Genomic DNA, 24,779 nt, shown 5'->3' with positions numbered 1-24,779 from the left:
CCCTCTTCCGGGCATTTGCCTGAAGCTCAACAAATGTCTGGTAAGTCGAGTTCGATACGAACTCCCGAATATCCCTCCTCAGAATGCTCAAATATCAGCTCATGCGTGCCTGCTCGGTAGACACCTGCTCAGGGCAGAACATCGCCCTGTCATGAAACTTCCTGGTAATCACAGTAACCAAATCAATACCCTGCTTCATGGTCAAGAACTCCTGAGCCAACCGCTCCCTCTCCACAGGGGAGTCATACTCGTCTCTGAACATGGTGGTGAACCTCTCCCAGGTCACCTCAGAAATCTCCGCAAGAGTGAAGCTCGCCGTCACGAACTTCCACCAATCCTTCGCTCCCAAGCCAAGCTGGTTCAGTGCGAACCGTACCCTCAGATGCTCCGGACAAGAACACTGTAGAAGCATCCCTCAATATCAAAAATCCATCAAACTCTGGTGGCTTCGTGTTGCCGAACTCCCGAAACAACAACGAGTCACCTCCCTGAGGCCTGGCAGCAGCAACAGCGGCAGTAGCTGTAGCAGCCGCAACCTTAGTCACTGATGCGTACCGCTCATCGAAGGTCTCAATCAATGATCTTGATAGACCCAAACATCTCTGGAATCTCGGCTCAGATGGCCGCATCCACCTCCTCATGAATCAGCCTACAGATCTCCTCCTCGCTAACACCACTGCTCTCAGGTGTGTGGCGTGTCCCAACCATGATGTCTCTGTGAAATACAACATAAAATATCAGAGACCCGCTCGAGCATACTCGCACTCGATAACACATCCCTACTTGTTCCCTAGTACCCTAAGGATTCTTACTTGGACTAGTACAGGCCCTTATACTACCACCCACACCGTGTCAGTATTCACCCCAAGTCTTCCTCCTTGGATCCCAGATCACAAGTATTCTACACCTCGCTAGCATAGGCTACCCTTCGGTAGACCTCTCATAAGCTCCTCACTGCTATCTACTCACTCTCAAGCAACATAAATCTTCCTAGGCTAAGGCATCACAAATCAGGCCACTCTAGTCCTAATATGAATACCTGGCCTACTCTAGCATGCATACCATATCATAACATATCTTATAACACACAATGTAAGGGTATTTTGGGAAATCACCATTCAGGCACTGGCTTATCGTACACACTGCTCCGTTCTGCCTTTTTCCAAAATCCTTTACTCTCATAGAAAAATTGTTTACTTATGAAAAACTTTCTCAAATCCTCAGTTTGAGTTCAGATACATCCGAAGTTGCACCCGAATCCCTCAAACCAAGGCTCTGATACCAACTTATAACAACGTAAATTTCAAAACAATTTTTCACATTTTAAAAACACAGTTTCATTCATAATTGTTCAAAAAATGTCATTGTATCACATAACAACTCATAACATCACATCCCAAGATCATAATATGTAAAACTCCACATGTGTGTACTGATCCAACCGGCGCCTTCTCGCGATCCTCACTGGTACCTGAAGCACATAACACAACACTGTAAGCATAAAAGCTTGGTGAGTTCCCCAAAATACTACATACAACACATACGCCTTTCCAGGCCATAACTCTGTGGAACCTTCCAGTCCAAGTGTCTTAGGGGACTTCCGTCCCGAATCCTGATAATCCTTCCGGTCCTACCCATATCGACCATCCGGTCCATACCTCCTGACCTTCCGGTCCATGTCATCTTGACCTTCCGGTCCGTATCATATTGACCTTCCGGTCCTTATCATACATAGCATACATAACACATACATATCACATATCAGCATATAACACTTATATCTCATAGCATACAAGACCTTCCGGTCACACATAGGTACCCTTCCATGTACAGTATAGTGAGAATACTCACCTCGGTATCTCAGATAGTCTCCCACTCGAACACACTGGTCTAGCCCCCGCCTAAACACATAACAATGCTCTCTTATAAATAACGGATCTCGAAGGCTAGATTAAATCCACTCTACAATTTCCACAGAAGGGTAAAAGACCATTTTACCCTTCCTTGACCCAAAAGTCCAAAGGTTGACCAAAACCCTAAGAGTCAATGAAAGTCAACAGGAGGCAGAATGTGGCGCGTACCTTCTCTGTACGCGGGGCGTACGCCGACGAACCACAATTGGGGTCTCAACCCCTTTCGCTACATGTATTGAGAGTTACGCCCAACGTAAGTCTCAGTTTCAGCCATTCCATGGATTTTGGTCTTAAACGGTTAAGACACTCCTTCAACTTCCAGATTTGACTCTCCTTAAGCCTCTTATCCCATAAAGTCGGAACCTTTAAGCCTTTTCATGGCTGTAAAGGTCCCTACACCATCTAACACCTTTCCTTTCTCCTCCAAAGGTCTAGATCTGACGCATTGCTCCATATTTACGTCTAAGATTGCATTTTTATGAACATACAATTCATATAGTCCTGAAATATGATAGATCTAGGCCAATGGAGACCATTTGCTCATAAAGTCTCCATCTTGGGACCAAAAACCCTAGAAATTGGTCCAAGAAGCACAAAACACAAATGACAAGGCCAGTTTTGAAGTTTTTACCTCAGGAAGAAGCTCCAACCTCTGAAAAGATCGGATCTACTCTTTCCCACAAACTTCTAGCCTTCAAAATGGCCTCTTCTTCTCTTCCACCACCTTGAAATGACACTTACAATCTTAGAAAATCAACAGACTAGCTAGAAACGAAGGAGGACTCTCTATTAGGGTGTCACTCTCTGGAATGGAGGCTCAGGTCAAGGCCATAACATTCCTTTTATAGTGCATAAGCCCCAAATTAGGGTTTACACTTGGGCTCGCTACGCCCAGCGTAACCCTGGGTATGTGCAGCGTACCCAGGGAGTTCGCGTCCAAATTAAGCGCGCGAATATGCGCAGCGTACTCCTCAGTACACCCAACATACTCAATAGCCTAACATTTTACTTAAGGGACTTAACTTGGCAACTTGGGAAAAGGAGAAGGGTTCAATAGCTTTACCTGAATTTCGGGATGTTACACCTGGTCCGACCACCAGGTTCCCAAAACTCAAAGAATAAGGCTACCCAAGCCTAAAACCTATTATGTGTCATGCTCTGAGGAGAGAATAATACGACTCCCCGTAGGCCTACGACAACCTCTCACTGACTCATTAATAGCATGGCTCCTTGCAGTATCACATCACTCTCTTGTTGACTAGTGAACACTACAGCTTTCCGTAGTATCACAACACTCTCTTGCAGACTGGTGAGTACTATGGCTCCCCGTAGTATCACAACAATCTCTCTCACTGACTCGCCATGGGCTCACTCCATGGTTTTCCCCTGATAATCTGAAGTGATTACTCCCACTCGGATCCACTTACCCTCTTATCCCTATAATCCCCTCTTGAGTCATCACCCCGCTGAGTTCACTATCGAATACTCCATGGCTCAACATAGATAGGTACACATACCCACCCAGGTTAAGCATCACCATTCCTGACGATAACCGTCATGGCCAACACTTTTCTCGCTGCAATTCACATTCTTGGATACTCCCGTTTGATGAAAATTAACTGAAGGGCCCCCGCTGGAACCATAGTCACTTGATACTTCACTTTCCATCTCATAACTCAAGTCTCAAAATAATCTGAAATTCAGGGCAATCTACTCGGATACCTCGGTACAACATCACAGAACTTCACGATGTGTTGCCTCAACCACTGATCTCCTATTTACGACATCATACTCAGATACAACAATGCATCCTTTTAGAATCTCATAATCTTCCTCTCACACAAATCGTAACTTCAGAATATTCCAACTCTTAATTGAAACACGGAGCAATCGTCAATGACTCAAAACACGTTGACGACCATTCGAAACTCCCTCCTCTATTGCTCAAAACACATGGAAGAATACACATACTGGCCCTGAAGTTGGTTGCCTAATCACTTCTACCCTTCCCAGAGTGCATATAACAACCCATATATTGAAGCAGAAATTCTCAACCGCCAAAAGTATCCTTACGAGCCACCCTCCTCAAATTTACCATTACAACCTCGAAGAATTCCTAACCACCACAAGGTTTCTGACCAACGGCTACCTGCTGTGGAGACACTCATCCTATCCTGAACACATATAACATGCATTATCTCGCTCTACACCTCGCCTAGACCACCGATAACTTTGATCTCTTGTATCCGTACCGTAGGGCACTATATCCAGTCCTCTAACCACTCTTGAACAAATATATGATACTCTCAATAAAATACCCAGTTCTCCCCCACTCAGGGCTCGAACCATCACCATTCGGCACACGAACAATCTATTCCACAGATTGCTCCGCCAGGTACATTACACTTACTCTTGGAAAGTACCACATAACACTCGATGATCTTCCCAATAGAGACCAAGCAACTCCAAACATCCTGAATCTTAGATAAAATCCTCGAAAAACTTCCCAACATGTCATCCAAAATCTCACACTGACACACTACCAGACATCTCAATTGTCCCGTAGTAGCCATGACTCTCAGTCTAAAAATAATGAACTATCAGACTCCTCATTTTCGACCCCCCAACCAATGTCCCATCATGAGAATTATCATGAGAGTAGAGACCTCACCCCCACACTCGATATCCATCATAGACAATGAGAGCCACCGCCCCAACATACACCTCTTGCTCACCCGACACTGCTGCTAACATATGCCCTAATGATGACCCTCTCATGCTATAATATTACCTTGTGGCGGACATATTTCATATATACTCTGGTGAAAGATTGCAACCAATGCTACCCCACAGGGTTTACTTCCAAGCTTAGAAACCGGAAGCTCAATATCTCTTCTACTTCTCATAGGAAATGGAAATAGCACAACTCTGGTCATAGAGAGTTACATCTCCACTATCGTCCGATTGCTAAACTCAGACCATAATCCTCCGTAAAGCACCATCTCCACTCATCCCTGAGTCTTGCGACTCCAACTAGCATCTCACAAAAAATCCCTCGGGAACTAACTCGATTTCCCTCTCAAGGTATGCTCCATTGAAACTCGTTCAACGTGGCCCTCTGGCCCCACACTCTATCACATATGATCTCAGTCTAATCAATCACAACCATGTAACTAGTAAAACCAGAAGCACTAACCGCCACGAGTCATGGTACTCGAACCATGTTATATCCTCTCAATCTGCTATAAATCATGGTACCCGAACCATGTGACCACCTCTCGATCTGCTATGAATCATGGTACTCGAACCATGTTATCTCCTCTTAATCTGGTATAAATCATGGTACCTGAACCATGTTATCTCCTCTCAATCTGCTATAAATCATGGTACCCGAACTATGTTACTTCCTCTCAATCTGCTACTTAGAACCTCTAGAACTCTCCCTGTTTTGAGTACAGGTTCTCTGCTTTCATTAGTACGGGCCCATACTACCTGCCAAATCTACCCATACTTTCCAAACAGATCTCCCTAGATTTCCTAAGTGGATGCTCAACCTTCTCGACCACCAATCCCGTTAAACCTGGTCGCTCCCCAGCAAATACTCTAATCTATCAACATACTCATCTGACTAAGGTCACTCCCTAGGCTCTCCCTAGGTTCTCACGCTTCTCTGTCATCAGCTGCTGAAGAACTCCTTATGATGCCAACCATCTACTCCTGAATATCTTCGTATTCATTAGTAGCTGACTCCTATCATCGAGAGTTCGACAAAGCATAAAGCAAGCAGCATTCGGGCATCGAATAATCTCCACCAGCACGTAAAACCACTATAGGTTACTACTTCAGTTGATCTACTCACACTTAAGAGGTATCACCGAACTCAAGCAACTCTACCCCTCACGAGTATCTAACTACTCTCTCAGTAGGCTCCTCCAATGCTCATTTAGGTACCTCTTCTAGATTACTCCTCTACTCAAAGCTCTCTCTCTCTCTAAAAGATTCCTGCTAGATACTCTTACTCCGCACATGTCACAACCCGATATTTCAAGTCAATGTAATGACCTAAGTCAAGTGTTGTAATCTATTTCGAATTAATAAATAAATAAAAATAGCGTTAGAAATGAAATGTTCAAAAGTCTCAATAGGGATACATAAAATGATAGTTATCATGTCAAGGTTTTCAAAAATATAGAACACTCAAAATCCGAGTTAGAACTAAGAAGTTATGACCGATCAAAGATCCGTGTCAAAACCGGGAAAACACTGTTAAGCATAAAATGGAAATTTCCAATAAAATACTTTTTAGCCTTAGGTATCTACATGAAAGTTATAGATATCATTAAACCGTAAACATACATAAAAAGAACGTCCAAAACTGACTTCGTATGAGGAAGTTATGATTTTTCGAAGTTTCGGATATAGCGGTAGACAGCTAAAAACTCGAAATAAAGATCGATTGATTTTTAGCCAAGACAACCTAAACGAGAATCGAAGATCTCAACAATAGTAGTACAACGGTGAAAAGACAGACAAAAACGGACATCGGATGAAGAAGTTATGGATTTTTAACGGATTTTTCCAGTCCCGGCCTATTAAAAATATAACATTAAAAATAAAGTCAAAATTCGCCGAGGAAGACTAAACGAGAGTTGTAGAGTATATTCTCACCTTCGTGAGCATATAAAGAACGTCGAAAACGGAGCTCGTACGTGACAATTATGAAATTTCAAAGATTGGGGGACAAACATCGAGGTTGGTCCGAAGGGAACACACCGCGTTCGGAGCCCATAGCCAGTCCCATCCACTTGTCGAGTCCGAAGTTCGTAAGCCATGAAGTGCGAGGGAAAGCCCCACTTTCTTCTAGGGAACGCCCCTGCGTTCGAGGCTGTGTCCAACACTATAAAAAGAGTGTGAAGGCTCCAGATTTTAATTGCTAATTTACCACCTTTCTCCTCAAATTTCATACCTCTACCCTCTCGAGACTATCTCGACATCTCGGTTTCATATCCAAGCCCTGACGGAAGTTTGAAGCCCCGAGATTTCCGAGAAATCGATTTCTTTTCGGTCTAAGTGCTGCCCGAGAAAAGTCTCGTTTTCTTCACATCATCAAACTTACCCGGTGAGTTCATACCCCTATATTGTCACGTTTTTACTATATTTTAGGGGAGGAGAGGGGAAATACAAGTGAAACGCAAGAAAAACATATGTTAAAATGTAAATCGTTACATACCGTTTCAAATGCTTTATCTACATTTTGTGTATAAATGTTAAATAAGTAAAATAATGTTATTAGAAATGTTATACTTTACATGCAAAGTTGGTAACACACTAAGGTTTATCATTCAAATGAAACACACTTTTGAAAAACTATAATAGGTATAGTTTACGAGATATTCATGATATTTTACACTCTATGAACACTATAGAAAGGAAATACTTACATTTACAAGAAAAATGGACTTTTCATACGTATTTCTATTTGATACAAACTTTTATGAGACATTTAACTTCACATACTTTCAAGTACACATTTTAAGTCCTATGTTAAAAATCATAGTCTCCTGTATGGAGAGCGTGATAATTGTGTATAAATCTATACGAGATTGACAATCCCGCACTTAAACTGTTAGCTACAGTTGGACCGGCAGGTCTGGGGTGACAAAAGTCATATCATTCCAACCCCTGAAGAACATTGTGACAGGCACTTCGGGACAATAGTACGGTTATAAAACTCACATGAAGTATTAAAACATTTGATTTACGGGGCTATCAAACGCCTTAGTGATTATATATACATATATAAATCTACTTGCACTATTTTAGGTATGTAAAATACTTATGCATTCCGGTTTTTGGAACTTTTAAAAACTACCATTCATTTATAGAAAATATTGAATTTTCTAGAAACAAACTCGGTTACTTTATACAAAAAGGCATATAATTCTTATACAAAAATGCTTATGAACTCACCAACTTAATTGTTGACACTTTTTCAAAACTACTTGTATTTCTCAGGTATTCAGTAATACATGTAAACCAAAAACTTTTGGGGAAGGAACGCTAAGGCGTCAAATTTCAAACTTATTATATCATCATAATGTAATTTCTTTTGAAACATGTATTACAATCAACTTTATAACTTTTTAAGTTATATTTATGATGATTGTGTTTGGTTTCTTTACTATTTACTTAACTGTCATGATACTACATGAAGTCATGCACCCTCGAACGATTCCGTCGTTCTGGTTTGGGGGTGTCACAGAGAGATTGCCCTAAGTCAAAGAATGCTGGCGTTTTATGGGTGTGGCGAAGCTGGGCCAGGCGTGTTCTGGGTGTGGCGAAGCTGGGCACTACAAGAGAGATTTTCCTAAGTCAAGGAATGCTGGACGTATAGGAAGAGTGCTGGTAATAGGGCAGAGTGAAGCAATAGCTGATCCCACGGTGGTTACGGGTACGTTTCTCCTTAATAGCGCTTATGCATGCATACTTTTTGATTGTGGTGCGGAGAGGAGTCTCGTGAGCCATGAATTCAAACACTTACTTAAATAAAACCCCAATCACTTAATAAGATATTTATAGTAGAAATGGAAAACGGTAAAATAGAAAACACAAACGATATGTACTTAGGCCGCAAGCTAGATTTAAATGAACACACGTTCCAAATCGATATAATGCCAATCACTATGAGAAGCGTTGATGTCATCATCGGTATGGATTGGTTAAGCCTTCACCATGCCGATATACTTTGTGACGAAAGGGTCGTTCGCCTTAATTTGCCAAATGGTGAAACTCTTATCATTTACGGTTATAAACCCGATACAAATTTACAAATCATCTCTTGCGTCAAAGCCCAAAAATACCTGTGCAAAGAATACCATGCTTTCATAGCCCACGTGGTAGATAAGGAAAAAGAAACGAAAGATATCAAAGACATTCTAGAAGTCTGCGATTTCCTCGACGTCTTCTCTGAGGATCTTCCAGGAGTTCCACCAGAATGTCGAGTCGAGTTCAGAATCGACTTGATTCCCGGAGCTACCCCAGTAGCAAAATCGTCGTATTGTCTAGCCCCAATAGAGATGCAGGAATTATCCAGCCAACTAAACGAGCTATTCAATAAAGGATTCATCAGGCCGAGCTTCTCACCTTGGGGAGCACCAGTCCTATTCGTAAAGAAGAAGGATGGATCTTTTCACATGTGCATCGACTACTGAGAACTAAACAAGCTCACGATCAAGAACCAATATTCCCTACCGCGCGTAGATGATCTGTTCGACCAACTCCAAGGAGCAAGATATTTATCAAAGGTCGATTTAAGATCCGGGTATCATCAACTGCGAGTCCTGGAAGGAGATCTTCCCAAGACGGCCTTCCGAACTTGTTATGGTCACTACGAGTTTGTAGTGATGCCCTTTGGATTAACAAATGCACCGGCGGTGTTCATGGACTTAATGAACCGAGTATGTCGTTCTTTCCTAGAAAAATTCATAATCGTGTTTATTGATGATATACTCATCTATTTGAAGAGTCAAGAAGAACATAGTCAACATCTCCGTCAGGTCTTGGAAACATTAAGGGCAGAGAAGTTATACGCAAAATTTTCAAAGTGTGAATTTTGGATTCGGAAAGTAGATTTCGTTGGTCATGTGGTCAGCAAAGAAGGGATACACCTGGACCCTTCCAAAATCAAGGCAATTGAGAACAGGACAGCTCTAAGAATTCCAACAGAAATCCGACAATTCTTGTGCCTTGTTGGCTATTACCGAAGATTCATACAAAACTTCTCAAAGATTTTTAAACCATATATCGCCCTGACTCAGAAGGGTGTAACCTACAACTGGGGAGAAAAGCAGGACGCTGCGTTCCAAACATCGTAACAAGCCCTATGCAGCACACCTATATTATCCCTGCCAGAAGGAACATAAGACTTTGTGGTCTACTGCGACGCATCAAACCAAGGTCTAGGATGTATTCTAATGCAACGAGTAAAGCTCATCACATACGCCTCAAGACAACTCAAGACGCACGAAGTCAACTACACTACCTACGACCTGGAATTAGGAGCAGTCGTTTTTGCCCTAAAGATCTTGAGGCACCATCTCTACGGAACGAAATGCACAATCTTCACCAATCATAAGAGCCTTCAACACATTCTCAACCAAAAAGAACTTAATATGAGACAGAGATGATGGGTTGAACTACTAAGCAATTACGAATGCGAGATTCATTATCATCTGGGAAAATCTAATGTAGTAGCTGATGCTCTCGGTCGAAAGGAATACTCGGGCCATTGAGTGAAGTCCTTAACCATGACGATCCATTCACACCTGACCATGCAAATCAAGGAAGCTCAAATGGAATCCTTAAAATAGAAAACGTGGTTGGCGAAGCCTTAAGATGAATGGATAAGAATCTTGAAGTTAAGGGTGACGGAGTTCGTTACTCCATGAATCGAATGTGGACACCGAAGTTTGGTGGATTCAGAGATGATGTCATGAATGGGGCTCATAAGACTCAATGCTCCGTGCATCCTGATTCAGACAAGATGTATCTGGACCTCATGAAATTGTATTTGTGGCCAAACATGAAAGCCAAAATTGTTGCCTATGTAGGCAAGTGTCTGACTTGTGCCAAAGTCAAAATAGAGTACCAAAAGCCCTCAGGATTGTCACAACAACCTGAAATATTCGAGCGGAAGTGGGAGCGGATAACCATGGATTTCATAACCAAGTTACCCAAAATGGGGGGCGGACTTGCCGCCATCTGGGTAATTGTCGATAGATTAACCAAATCCACGCACTTCCTACCAATAAAGGAAACTGACAAGATGGAGAAAGTAGCTCAAACATACATAAGAGAGATCATGCGACTGCATGGTGTACCAATATCCATTATCTCCCACAGAGATAGTAGATTCGCCTCACGGTTCTGGCAGCCACTACAAAAATCTCTAGGGACGAGACTAGACATGAGTACCGCTTTCCATCTACAAACCGACAGTTAGAGTGAGAGGACCATTAAAATCTTGGAAGATATGCTAAGAGCTTGTGTGATCGATTTTGGTAAGGCATGGGATACCCATTTACCACTAGTCGAGTTCTCATACAGCAATAACTATCACACTAGCATCAAGGTTGCTCCATTCGAAGTCCTCTACGGTCACAAGTGCAGATCACCTCTACGTTGGCCTGAAGTGGGTCACACGCAACTAGATAGAGGACAAATACCCGAAAACACTCTCACAGGCCTAGAAATCATAAGGGAAATGACTGAAAGGATTGTCCAAATTCGGGAACGACTAAAAGCTTCAAGAGACAGACAAAAGAGTTATGTGGACAAAAGACGGAAGCCCTTGAAATTTCAGGTTGGGGACCGAGTGCTAATGAAGGTCTCACCCAGGAAGGGATTAATACGTTATGGAAAACGTGGGAAACTAAATCCAAGGTATATGGGACCATTTGAGATCCTTGCTAGGATCGGCCCGACAACTTACAAGCTTCGATTACTGCAGGAAATCAATAATGTACATCCTACCTTTCATGTGTCAAACTTAAAGAAGTGCTTGCTCAATGAGATCTTCTCATCCCTTTGGACGAAATTGAAATCAACGAGAGTCTCCACTTCATAGCATAACCAATATAAATCATGGATAGGGAATTAAAAGAATAAAACAAAGTTCCATACCCATTGTGAAGGTCCGATGGAATGCAAAGCGAGGACCTAAATACACCTGGGAGCGCGAATATCAGATGAAAAAAGTACCCGCATCTTTTCCATAGTCGATAAATACTTATCTTAGAATCAATTTCGTGACAAAATTCTATATAACGGGGGATGATGTGACAACCCGATATTTCATGTCAATGTAATGACCTAAGTCAAGTATTTTAATCTATTTTAAATTAATAAATAAATAAAAATAGCGTTAGAAATGACATGTTCAAAAGTCTCAATTAGGATACATAAAATGATATATAGTTATCATGTCAAGGTTTTCAAAAATATAAAGAACACTCAAATCCGAGTTATAAGAGAGAAGTCATGACCGATCAAAGATCCGTGTCAAAACCGGGAAAACATTGTTAAGCATAAAATCCGAAATTCCAATAAAATATTTTTTAGCCTTAGGTATCTAAATGAAAGTTGTAGATATCATTAAACCGTAAGCATACATAAAAAGAACGTACAAAACTGACTTTGTATGTGGAAGTTATGATTTTTCGAAGTTTCGGATATAACGGTAGACAGCTAAAAACTCGAAATAAAGATCGAGTGATTTTTAGCCGACACAACCTAAATGAGAATCGGAGATCTCAACAATATTAGTACAACGGTGAAAGACAGATGAAAACAGATATCGGATGAAGAAGTTATGAATTTTTAACGGATTTTTCCAGTCCCAGCCTATTAAAAATCTGCCCCTAGACATATATATATATATATATATATATATATATATATATATACTAATGTGCATATATTTATTTATTATTATTATTATTATTATTATTATTATTATTATTATTATTATTATTATCAAAGTGTAAAATCTCATTAAGTCTTAAAACGGATATCGTTTCACATGTCAAATTCTCTATGTCAAGAAATTTTTTGATGGTTTCGATCGATAGATTTTTATTCTAGGATTCTAAAAACCCGAACGTATAATTTTTTTTAATTGTATAACTCTGAGAATTTACGTTTAAAGTTTCGCGCCTAATTGGTCTTTTACAATAATATGAATTAAAATTTGATCCGTCGAGATACGAAAAGGTTCGCGGTGATCTGACAGTTTACAGATTTCACCCTAAATTTCGGGATGTCAAACAATAGCACTCGGTCCTTAACCTGAAATTCCAAGGGCTTCCGTCTTTTGTCCGCATAACTCTTTTGTCTTTCTCTTGAAGCTTTTAGTCGTTCCCGAATTTGGACAATCCTTTCGGTCGTTTCTCTTATAATTTTCAGGCCTGTGAGAGTGTTGTCGGGTATTTGTCCTCTAGCTAGTTGTGTGTTACCCACTACAACCCAACACAGAGGTGATCTGCACTTGCAATCGTAGAGGGCTTCGAATGGAGCAACCTGGATGCTGGTGTGATGGCTATTATTATATGAGAACTCGACTAGTGGTAAATGGGTATCCCATGCCTTACCAAAATTGATCACACAAGCTCTTAGCATATCTTCCAAGGTTTGAATGGTCGTTTCACTCTGACCGTTGGGTTGTGGATGGTAAGCGGTACTCATGTCTAGTCTCGTCCCTACAGATTTTTGTAGTGACTGCCAGAACTGTGAGGTGAATCTACTATCTTTGTCAAAGATAATGGATATTGGTACACCATGTCATCGCACAATCTCTCTGATGTATGTTCAAGCTAGTTTCTCCATAGTGTTAGTTTCTTTTATTGGTAGGAAGTGTGCTGATTTGGTTAATCTATCGACGATCACCTAGATGGTGTCAAGTCCGCCCGCCGTTTTGGGTAACTTCGTTATGAAATCCAGTTATCTGCTCCCACTTCCACTCGGGTATTGCAGGTTGTTGTAACAATCCCAAGGGATTTTAGTACTCTATTTTGACTTTGGCACAAGTCAGACACTTGCCTACATAGGCAGCAATTTCGATTTTCATGTTCGGCCACCAATACAATTTCTTGGGATCCATATACATCTTGTTAGAATCGGGATGCACGGAGCATCGAGTCTTAAGAGCCTCATTCATGACAATGTCTCCGAATCCACCAAACTTCGGTGTCCAGATTCGATTCATAAAGTAACGAACTCCGTCACTCTTGACTTCAAGATTCTTATCCATTCCTCGTAAGGCTTCGCCAGCTACATTTTATGTTTTCAAGGCTTCCATTTGAGCTTCCTTGATTTGTGTGGACAGGTGTGAATGGATCTTCATGGTTAAGGACTTCACTCGGTGGCCCGAGTATTCCTTTCGATTGAGAGCATCAGCTACTACATTAGATTTTCCCGGATGATAACGAATCTCGCATTCATAATTGCTCAGTAGTTCAACCCATCGTCTCTGTCTCATGTTGAGTTCTTTTTGGTTGAGAATGTGCTGAAGACTCTTATGATCGGTGAAGATTGTGCATGTCATGCCATAGAGATAGTGCCTCCGGATCGTTAGGGAGAAATCGATTACTCCTAGTTCCAGGTCGTGGGTAGTGTAGCTGACTTCGTGCATCTTGAATTGTCTTGAGGTATATGCGATGATCTTTCCACGTTGCATTAGAACACATCCTAGACCTTGGTTTGATGCGTTGCAGTAGACCACAAAGTCTTTTGTTCCTTCTGACAGGGATAATATAGGTGCGCTACATAGGGCTTGTTTTAGTGTTTGGAACGTAGCGTCTTGATTTTCTACCTAGTTGTAGGTTACAACCTTCTGACTCAGGGCGGTAAGTGGTTTGGCAATCTTTGAGAATTTTTTTATGAATCTTCAGTAATAGCCAGCAAGGCCTAAGAATTGTCGGATTTCCGTTGGAGTTCTTGGAGCTAACCAGTTCTCGATTGCCTTGATTTTGGAAGGGTCCACGTGTATCCCTTCTTTGCTGACCACATGACCAAGGAAATCTACTTTTTTAATCCAAAATTCGCACTTTGAAATTTTTGCGTATAATTTCTCTGTCCTTAATGTTTCCAAGATCTGTTGGAGGAGTTGACTATGTTCTTCTTCACTCTTCGAGTAGATGAGTATATTATCTATGAACACGATTACAAATTTGTCTAGGAAAGAACGACATACTCGGTTCATTAAGTCCATGAACACCGCCGATGCATTTGTTAATCGAAAGGGCAACACTACAAACTTGTAGTGACCATAACGAGTTCGGAAGGTCGTCTTGGGAACATCTCCTTCTAGGACTTGCAGTTGATGATACCCGGATCTTAAATCATCCTTTGAGAATTACCTTGCTCCTTGGAGTTGGTTGAACAGATCGTCTATGCGCAGTAGGGGATATCGGTTCTTGATCGTGAGCTTGTTTAGTTCTCAGTAGTCGATGCACATGCAGAAAGATCCATCCTTCTTCTTTACGTATAGGACTGGTGCTCCCCAAGGTGAGAAGCTCGACCTGATGAATCCTTTATTGAGTAGCTCGTTTAGTTGGCTGGATATTTCCTGCATCTCTGCCGGGGCTACACGATACTACAATTTTGCTACTGGGGTAGCTCCGGGAATCAAGTCTATTCTGAACTCAGCTTGACGTTGTGGTGGAACTCCTGGAAGATCCTCAGAGAAGACGTTGGGGAAATCGCATACTTCTGGAATGTCTTTGATATCTTTCATTTCTTTTTCCTTATCTACCACGTGTGCTAGGAAAGCATGGTATTCTTTGTGCATGTATTTTTGGGATTTGACGCAAAAGATGATTTGTAAATTTGTATTGGGTTATCACCATAAATAATAACAATTTCGCCATTTGGTAGACTCCGGCGAACTGTCCTTTCGTGACAAAGTATATCGGCATGGTGAAGGCTTAACCAATCCATACCGATGATGACATCAAAGCTTCTTATAGTGATTAGAATTAGATCGATTTGGAACGAGTGCTCATTTAAATCTAGCATCCAGCCTATGTACATATCGTTTGTTATTTCTGTTTTACCGTTTGCCATTTCTACTATAAATATCTTATTAAGTGATTCGGGTTTTTGCTTAAGTAAGTGTATGAATTCATTGCTCAAGAAACTCCTGTCTGCACCACAATCAAAAAGTATGCATGCATAAGTGCTATTGAGAAGAAACGTACCCGTAACCACCGTGGGATCAGCTATTGCTTCGTCTGCCCTATTGCCATCACTCTTCCTATACTGCCAGCATTCCTTGACTTAGTTCAATCTCTCTTGTAGTACCCAGCTTCGCCACACCCTTAACACGCCTAGCCCACCTCGACTCCAGGAACTTGGGTGATTGGTTGTGCCGGTGCCTTACAGAAACGGGCAGTGTGCCCTTTCCTGTTGCAGTTATTACAATGCATCACCCGACAATTTCCGTTGTGAAGGTAATTTCATTTGTTGCACTTCGGTAGCTTTGCTGGTGTAGGGGTGACAGGATCAGCGGTGGGAGAAGTAGCGACATGAACTGCCACTATCTGATAATTCTTGGAAGGTTCTTGCGAAGATTGACCTTTCCTTTTGTTCCAAAACTTCTTCTTTTTGTTGTTGTTGGTATGGTTGTTGTTGTTGTTGCTCTATATGGGTTGCTTCGGAACTGCAGTCATGAATCCTTGGTAGACACCATGGTCAAAGAGGGACTATGCCGGTTGTTTGGCACTATCAAAAGTAACTGGCTTGGAAGCTAGTACACTTCCTTGAATCTGGGGTCACAGTCCCCAGATATATCTATCGATCTTCTTGCTCTCTAGAGAAACCATTCACGGGCAAAGTATTGCCAAGTCACTGATCCTATTGGTATAGGTTGTGATGTCCGAGCCTACCATTCTAAGGCCCCAAAGCTCTTGTTTGAGCTTCTATACTTCTCCTCTCGGGCAATACTCTTGCATGAGCATTTGTTTCAGGTTTTCCCATCCCATGGAGTTAGCCACAACCATAGTTAGTGACTTGACGTGGCCATTCCACCACGTTTGGGCTCGTTCGGAGAAAGTACAGGCAATAAAATTTTACTTTGCTCCCATCTTGGCATGAGCAGATCTCGAATACTACTTCCGTTTTCTCTATCCATTGGGATATAACCATAACTCCTCCAGTCCCATTAAAGGATATGGGATTGTTGTTGGTGAAGCCCTTGTAAGTGCATTCCCCATAAGGACCTTGGTGTTGGCCATTAGTAGAGCTATTTATTCCTCCTCCCGACCCGTTGTTACTCATTTGGGCCATTGCTGATGTAACAACAGTTGTTATGGCAACCTGGAAAATCGCATTTTCCATTGATATGGGTGGTGGTGGAGGTGGTGTTGGTGTTCTTGTATTATTGAAGCGTCGGGGATTCCTTCCTGGCGGCATGATTCTGCCATAAGATAAACGATGAATTCTTGATAAGTCTTCAGAAATGATTATGGAAAGTCTTAGTATTATATGCGTTATGTTCTGAACATTACCGAATTTGTAAGTTAATTGTGAAATGGAAACTTACAATAATAAGTACATGATTTCCTTAGTATTTTAAGAACTTAATGAAATAATAAATGCGTGTCAATGTCATTGATATTAATATTCGATACATCGATCAGGAAAATTTGACCTTAACACAGGTCTAGAGTACATCAATGAAAATGGGAAAATTTGACAACATTCAGGCCCTCAAATTGTGTACTCACAATCCGTCAGGTTTACATACATAAAGGAAAGAGTAGCACTAACGCTCACTCGATAAGTCTATACATAACACAAGAAGTACGCGCTCTACTCCCAGCAAGTGGTAAGCTGCGGACCATGGTATGTTGTTGTGGAAATCCAAGCTCGAGCTACTTGACGTTCAGCCTCGATGATGCGCCTCTCCATTGCGGCTTGGTTTTTCTGGAACTCCCTTAGCTCAGCTCTAGCATCGGTAATGTCCTTCTGAAGGGAAAATGTGTGCTCTATGGTTCGATCATGTTCTTCGTCTAGGCGACGAAGACGTACCGCCGTGATTTGGGTAGTGACATCAACGTCCATGATTTGGTTGGCGTATACCCTTGCTTGATCGCCTTGATTGGCGATGCAACGAACCATGACATGGAGTGCTCTATCAGCCGAACCTCCCTTACTGAGGATATAATTGCCTTGTCCCATGTCGTAGGGTGGACGTTGTCCTTGTTCCTTGCTCCATCGTTTCAGATCTACGGCGCAGAGGGGCGTCGGACCCTGAAAGTTCCATCGGGGGTTTGGTGCCTTCTAGGGAGGATTGTAGACCTCGGTTTCTGAGTCAGTGCCCTCATCATCCTCTTCCTCTTCCTCTTCTTCAGGATCCTCTTCTGGATCTTCCTCGGAAACCTCTTCGGGATCCTCTTATGGATCCTCCTCAATCCAACCTCCATTGCCTTGGTTTGGGTAGTAGGGATCCCCGAGGATATGAAATCCTGCCATTTTGTCTGATCGAGAATAGTGATAAGAGAATTATATATAAAATTTGAATGTAAAGAGAAATTTTTACGATAAGACCTACACCGAGTCCTCATATAATTACCTAGTGTATACGATTTAAATATAATTGAGATTGAATGGACTGTTGGATATGTAGCTTCACTCCATGCCCACATCCAAATGAGGAAAATAGCCTAAAGCGAAATCATAAATCCTAAGCCCATGCAACCTCACTCATGTGTAACCTTAAAGTATGCACTTTGCAATTATAGCCACGTGAGTGAAGGTTTTTTAGTTTTTATAAGCTTAATTTTTTTTATTGACGATCCTGGTCCTAATTGAGATGTAGGGATAGGAAATATTCGAGGGATGGATATTGGGATGGTAACAGGTGGAGGAGAAGGAGGTAGGGAGCAAACTGGTATTTCTAGGGTAGGCGAGCGAGGCGGGGTGTCACCACCACCCGAAGCCTCATCATCAGAGCTCTCTCTTTTAGATTCCGAAGGAGGAGCAGATTTATATTTGGGAGGAACATACTCTGAGTCTGAATCGCTTGAAGATTGGAGTATGAGTCTCCGAGATGGCTTCTTCTGCTTCTTTGGTTGAGGTTGTGACGGAGCAGCCTTGTCAGACTTTCGCTTCTTAGGGGTTTGCCCCTTAGTTGGTTTAGCAACCTTTGCCTCCTTCTGAGTCTCAGTTTTCATTCCCCTCTTCGCTGGCTTGTCAGGCTCTTCAATGGAGTGAACCATGGCTGGCGTGAGCTCCCTTGGACCCGAAGTAGGAATCTTCCTGTATTGTTGCAGAAAATTACTTGTTGTAGACACACAGGCAAGCATAGTATCAGGAATGGATCCAATGAAGGAGTACTTGGTGGGATCCGTGACGATTATCTTGGTTGTGTGAAAGGTGGCGATGGAGGAGAGAAGAGAATCCGCCATGATTGGAACGTGAAGATGATCCATTGCCCACTTAGTAATGATGGACCAGTACCTGGCACATGAGATTTCTGAGTGTCTAGAGGAAGAATATAAGCTTTGGACCAGTTGTTGCCAGATGATGGACCCATAGTCCAAATCTATCCCATGATATAAACTATAAAGCATAGTGATAAATGACTTGCTTGCTCCATTTGAGCCGACGCTTCGCTCAGAGAGTCCTTTGAACAGTAGAGTAAATAGGCCATTCCATTGAGGAGGAAGGCAGGACTTCTTGAACTTGGTGATGGTGGTTAGGGTTTCAGTATACCCCATTTGATAAAACATTGAGAACAGTTGACCAGTGGTGATCGATTTAGGGTTTACCAAGGTTGGTTCTTGAGAGAGACCAATTAGGGCACAAAAGCGGTGCTTGGAGATGGAAGTCTTCTCGTTGTGGATTTCAAAGTCAATCCTCTCAACAACTTTGTCGTAGTGAGCAGTGGAGTAGATGAGTGAGAGGCAGGACATGGGAACAACTTCGACCTTAGACAAAGCATCGACAAGAGGCGAGTATTTGAGACACTCGACAACATACACCATGTAGGGTTCATAGATGAAGGGAGTGAGATTGATGATCAGGTTTTGTTGAGGTTTGATGGTGAGGAGGGTGTGATGAGCAGAGGTATCATGAACTGAAGAGGAGTCTGCCATTGTAGTAGCTTGGAGAAGAAGATGAAGAGTAAGATGATTCGCCTTTGTTCTTTGAGAGAGTTTTGTAAGTGATAAAAGGGTAAAGTGGAGTGTGCCGGATCCTTTTATACGTACTAGTAGGAGAGAGAAAAATCCGGTTGATATATTGGATTTATTTGAAAATTGCACCTGATTTGATGGATGAACAGTTGGCATACCCGATGATGATGCAGGAAAGAGAAAGGACGTTTCCTTTTTACACGCCATTTCATAAAAAGTGCTTTTTCAAATCGTCGAAACGATTGGATAACAGCTGAGTTAGCCTTAACGTTATCCCAATCGTCACCCCATATTTCACATGAACCTTCATTGCTCTTTAACTTTATCGAGCATTGTAATAGTTGAAGAAACGAAGCTGGAACAATTAGAGCACCATTAATAGAACAAGAGTTTGGAAAATCAGAAATTTTCGTGCATAGAGTGTAAAAGATAAAGAAATAAAGCAAACTCTTTGTGATTATTTGTGATGTCTTAAAAAGACATAAAGCAACTGATTCTGGGCAGAAATCGCTTCCTTCAAAGTCAAGAGAGACTTTGAAGTGCTTGTGTGGCTTCCCATTAAATAACGATCAAGTACTTGTTAAGAAGTATTGAAAGTCATCTTTTTAATTAAAGCTTCTAAAGGGTGGCTTTCGCTTCAATTCATAATTTCGATACTTGATATAAGACCAAAACTGAACGAAGTACTTGTGAGATCAATGAGATCTGTTGAACAAGTAGGTAGGAAGGATTTTTATTGACTATTGGATTGGTGAGAAATCTCAAAAAAAAAAAATTAACTGGATCCTTGGGGAAGAAAAATTATTGGTAATAGAAATTTTCAGAAGAATCACTCAAAGTAAAAAGAGATTTCATTTGTAACATATGGTTCATGTACCGTCAATGCATTAATGGTATTGAATGGTGGGTTTCACTTAGTACATAGTGACACGAAACTAAGATCATTAACACATAATTTTGTATAACCATAAACCTCAGTGGTAAATGCTAAGAGTCTCAAGGGTTATATTGGTGAGATGAAGTATAATGGAGAAAAATGATGGAGGTGGTATAAGAAACAAATGTACCTCAGCTATAAAAGAAGGAGTAAGTAGAAAACTATATGCTCAATATGAGTAGAGTGAGGTAGCTCATGATTAGAGTGAATATAGCAGCCTAGCTTGGGAAAACATGATTGGTATGTATCATGTTATTAAGGCTTCACTCAAAATCTGTCGAGGCTTTAATCAACATGCAGCAACATGCTTCTAGGGACATGTAGAATGTGTATAGGAAAGAAATTATACCTTCTGGATCTTCATCATCGAGAGTAACACTTATGCAAAAGAAATCAATAAATTAAAACAAAAAATATTTTTGTATTTTGTGAAAATTATTTATTTGAACAAAAAAGAAAAAATATTTTTGGGTTTTATGAATGTAAAAGGAAGTATTTAAAAGAGTGTACATACAATCAAAATGCCTTGATAAGAAAAAGAAGCGAACAAGTTCAGAAGGACCGTACCCAAAATAGACCGAACGTTCGGTTCATTTCGGTTCTTGGTCGAGCTTCACCCAAAATAGACCGAACCCGAAATAGACCGAGCGTTTAGTTCATTTCAGTTCGCTTTATTTCGCTTCCTACCTTTATTGAAGCGGAGGCGATTTTGGTACTGATTCTGCTTCCATCATTCCTAGCACTTTCAAAATCTTGTTAAAGCTTGCTTCAGGTATAGCCTTAGTGAATATATCTGCTAGGTGATCAGTCGTCCATACGAAATGAATTTCCATGTTGCCATCTTCCACGTGATCCTTCATAAAGTGATACCTCAGTGCTATATGTTTAGTCTTCGAGTGTTACACTAGGTTGTGACAAATCCTAATTGCACTTTCAGAGTCTCAATATAGTGGGATTTTCTTCATGTTCAGCCCGTAGTCTCTAAGCTGACTTTGTATCCATACAACCTGAGATGTGCATGATGCTGTAGCGATGTATTCAGCTTATGTAGTGGAGAGAGAAACACAAGTTTGTTTCTTTGATTTCCAGCTAACCAATTTACCATCGAGAAATTGGCATCCTCTAGTGGTGATTTTGCGATCTAATTCACAACCGCCTAAGTCGGCTTTTGAGAACGCTTGGACAAAGAATCCTGAGTTGGCTGGATACCACAGACCGAGAGAGAAGGTTCACTTCAGATAGCGAAAGATGTTTTCACAGCTTGCAAATGAGGTTCGCGTGGGTTAGCTTGGAATCTGGCATAGTAACAGACTGAAAACATGATGTCAGGTCTACTAGCCGTGAGATACATTAGAGACTCAATCATTTGACGATAGAGCGTCATGTTAGCGGCTGGCTTCTTTAGTGAGGGTGTAAGCTTTGTCCCAAAAGCCATTGGAACTTTAACTTTGGAGTCTCCCATCATACCAAACTTAGCTAATAGTGTCTTGGTGTATGCTTCCTGATTGATAAAAATGCCTTCGGGTCCCTGTCTAATGTTTAAGCCAAGGAAAAAGTTAATTGGACCCATTAAGCTCATCTCAAATTTAGTTTTCATCAACTTCCTGAATTCAGCTGTTAAGCTGGGATTCGTGGAGCCGAAGATGATGTCACCAACATAAATTTGGACTATCATAAGGTGGTTATCCTCTCTCTTTCGAAAGAAGGTTGGGTCAACCGAACCTTGTTTGTGATGGGTTTTGAGCATTCTAACACTTCCTAAGTGTACATGCAACCCTAATAACCTTGGATCTATGTTTGTCTAATTATCAAGCAAAGTTGATTTCCAAGGCTATGATCCTATCTAGCATACATGGGGAACAATATTAACTTGAATAGTAGATAGAACTACATACCTTGTTGTTGTAAGTGTTCCTTGAAACCTTGTGAGCCTAGAACCTCAAGTGTGATGCCTCAAATGCTTCACACAACACCAAATGCAAAGAATAAACTTGAGAGAATAATCTAACACATGCAAAATCGGCCAAGCCCTCTTGTTTCTTAGTATAGCTGATTTTGGGGAGAGTTACATTGCTTATATAGTGTGTGACATTAGGTAAACCATAATGTTCCATGACTCTTCATTTCTTGATCCATGGGTTAACTCCATGGAGCATCGTATGGGTGAAACCCAACTTGACAATCCATGGAACCTCTTAGCCCACTATATAAGATATGGAAGATTTACATAATCTACCCATATATCTAATTAGTTATCTTTTGATCACTGAATTAATTCTAAATTAATTCTTGATCAAAACTAATTAAACAATATTATTAATATATTAGAACTTATAATATATTAATAAACCATATGTGTTATTTCTCTCATTTAGTTTATTCAATTGCATGGTGCCATGCAACCCAAATGGACCATGCCGGGTTGGTTCAAGTATTTACCAGAAATAGTTATGGACTTAGACACCTTATCTAGCAGTCTCCCACTTGGATAAGTCTAATAACTATAACTGCAGTACTTCAGGAACCGATCGGCAATCGTAGCTCTTTCAAGGTCTCTCGGAACTGAGAAGATGTTGATACGCCATTTAAGATAAGTGATCATATAATCCTCTGTTCTAGATATCAGCCGGACAATTACATGGAACAATGTCTTGCTTATTGTCCAGCAGTTTGTTTCCCGATTTTCGATTTGTTTGACAAAGAACTTAATTGAACACATCAACTTAGTTTTGACCGGGCCCGGTACATAGGTCAAAACAAAACCATCGAGGGGCCCAGATATCATGTAAGTCCCCAAAATTTCTTGTGTATCAATCAGATCCAATTGATGGTGCGGAATCCCAATCAATTGGATGATTTCAGATCAAATAGAAGAGAAGGAGAAGAAAATTTAAGATGAATCTATGATGTATTAATGAAATTGAGTGATGCTCCTTACAATAGATTCTCTCTCACACACACTTCTTCTCTCTAACTTTCTCTCCCTTCTCTAGCCTCTTCTTACCGTACACTCCCACATGCATTTCTCTATTTATATGGACCTCCAGCCATACTCATGTGTACAGCCACACACCCTATGTACGGCCGTACACAGGGTGTGCGGCCGTACACACGTGTACGGCCGTACACACAAACGTCAAACACATACAACATTACATAAAAATATATTTTCCTAGAAAAGCAAAATATAAACCATATTTTTGACCCAACAATCTCCCCCTTGGTTTATAGCTTTCTTTTCTAAATGGCCCAACAAACTCCCCTTAAAAAGTAGCTGGCTTTTTCTTGTTAATCTTCATTGGGAGCTTGGCTTCAGCATTAATCGTTGATTTCTTCACAGCTTCAAGATGAACTTGATGAATCTTCATGAATGACTTAATCTCGAGCGGTTGGGCTTTTCTTTAGGATTTGACTCTAAACGCACATTGGGTGAGGAGGCTTGATGTACTGATTCTTGAAAGATAGCGCTTTCAGCTTGAGAATCTTCAGGGAGAACATCAGAGAGAAATAATCTTCTGGATCACTTCAGCAGGTTCATAGATAGCAGCAAATTGATTGAGGAGGCTTCAATGCAATCTGTCACATAATCTTCAAGAACAGCTTCACCTTGCTTCTGAGGCTGAAAGATTGAATGATGGAAGAATAGTCTTCATTTCTTGCTCCTTTGAATGAAAATTCTTCGATGCTCACAGATGAAGCCTTGGCTCAGAAATTCTTCAATACAGTCTCCACGAGTCTCATCTACGCCTGAAATCACTTTTCAAGACAAAACAAAACTAAAAGAAAAATTAGCACACAAAAAAAATATTTTTGGATTTTTGATATTTTCTGGAAAAATAAAAACAGAAACAAAAATATTTTTGGATTTTTTTGATTTTTCTGAACAAGAAATTACACTATTTTTTTTTGGATATCTAATTTTCTGGTCTTTGTTTGATTTTTTGATTATTTTTAATTCCCCCCCTAAAATTTGTGCATATAGGAAAACTATGAACAAATTTAACAAAAATAAAATGATATCTAAATTTAAGAATGATTTGGGATTAAAGTTTTTAGACAGCCTTTATCCGCTTGTCGGTACCTTCTATCTTCACGTCTTTGTCTGGTCGATCGCCGATATTGTTGTCCACTTAAACACGAAAAATTGTGACAAAATTAGGACATACTATAAGTGACAAGAAAATGTGATCCTGAGTTCCTGGATATTATATCTGATCCTAAGTTTCTAGACACTAT

The sequence above is a fragment of the Lactuca serriola genome, chromosome 7 (genome assembly GCF_051521515.1).
Source record: "Lactuca serriola cultivar US96UC23 chromosome 7, Lser_US96UC23_V15, whole genome shotgun sequence".
In the NCBI taxonomy this organism is placed as follows: Eukaryota; Viridiplantae; Streptophyta; class Magnoliopsida; order Asterales; family Asteraceae; genus Lactuca; species Lactuca serriola.
This window is presented reverse-complemented; position numbering follows the sequence as displayed.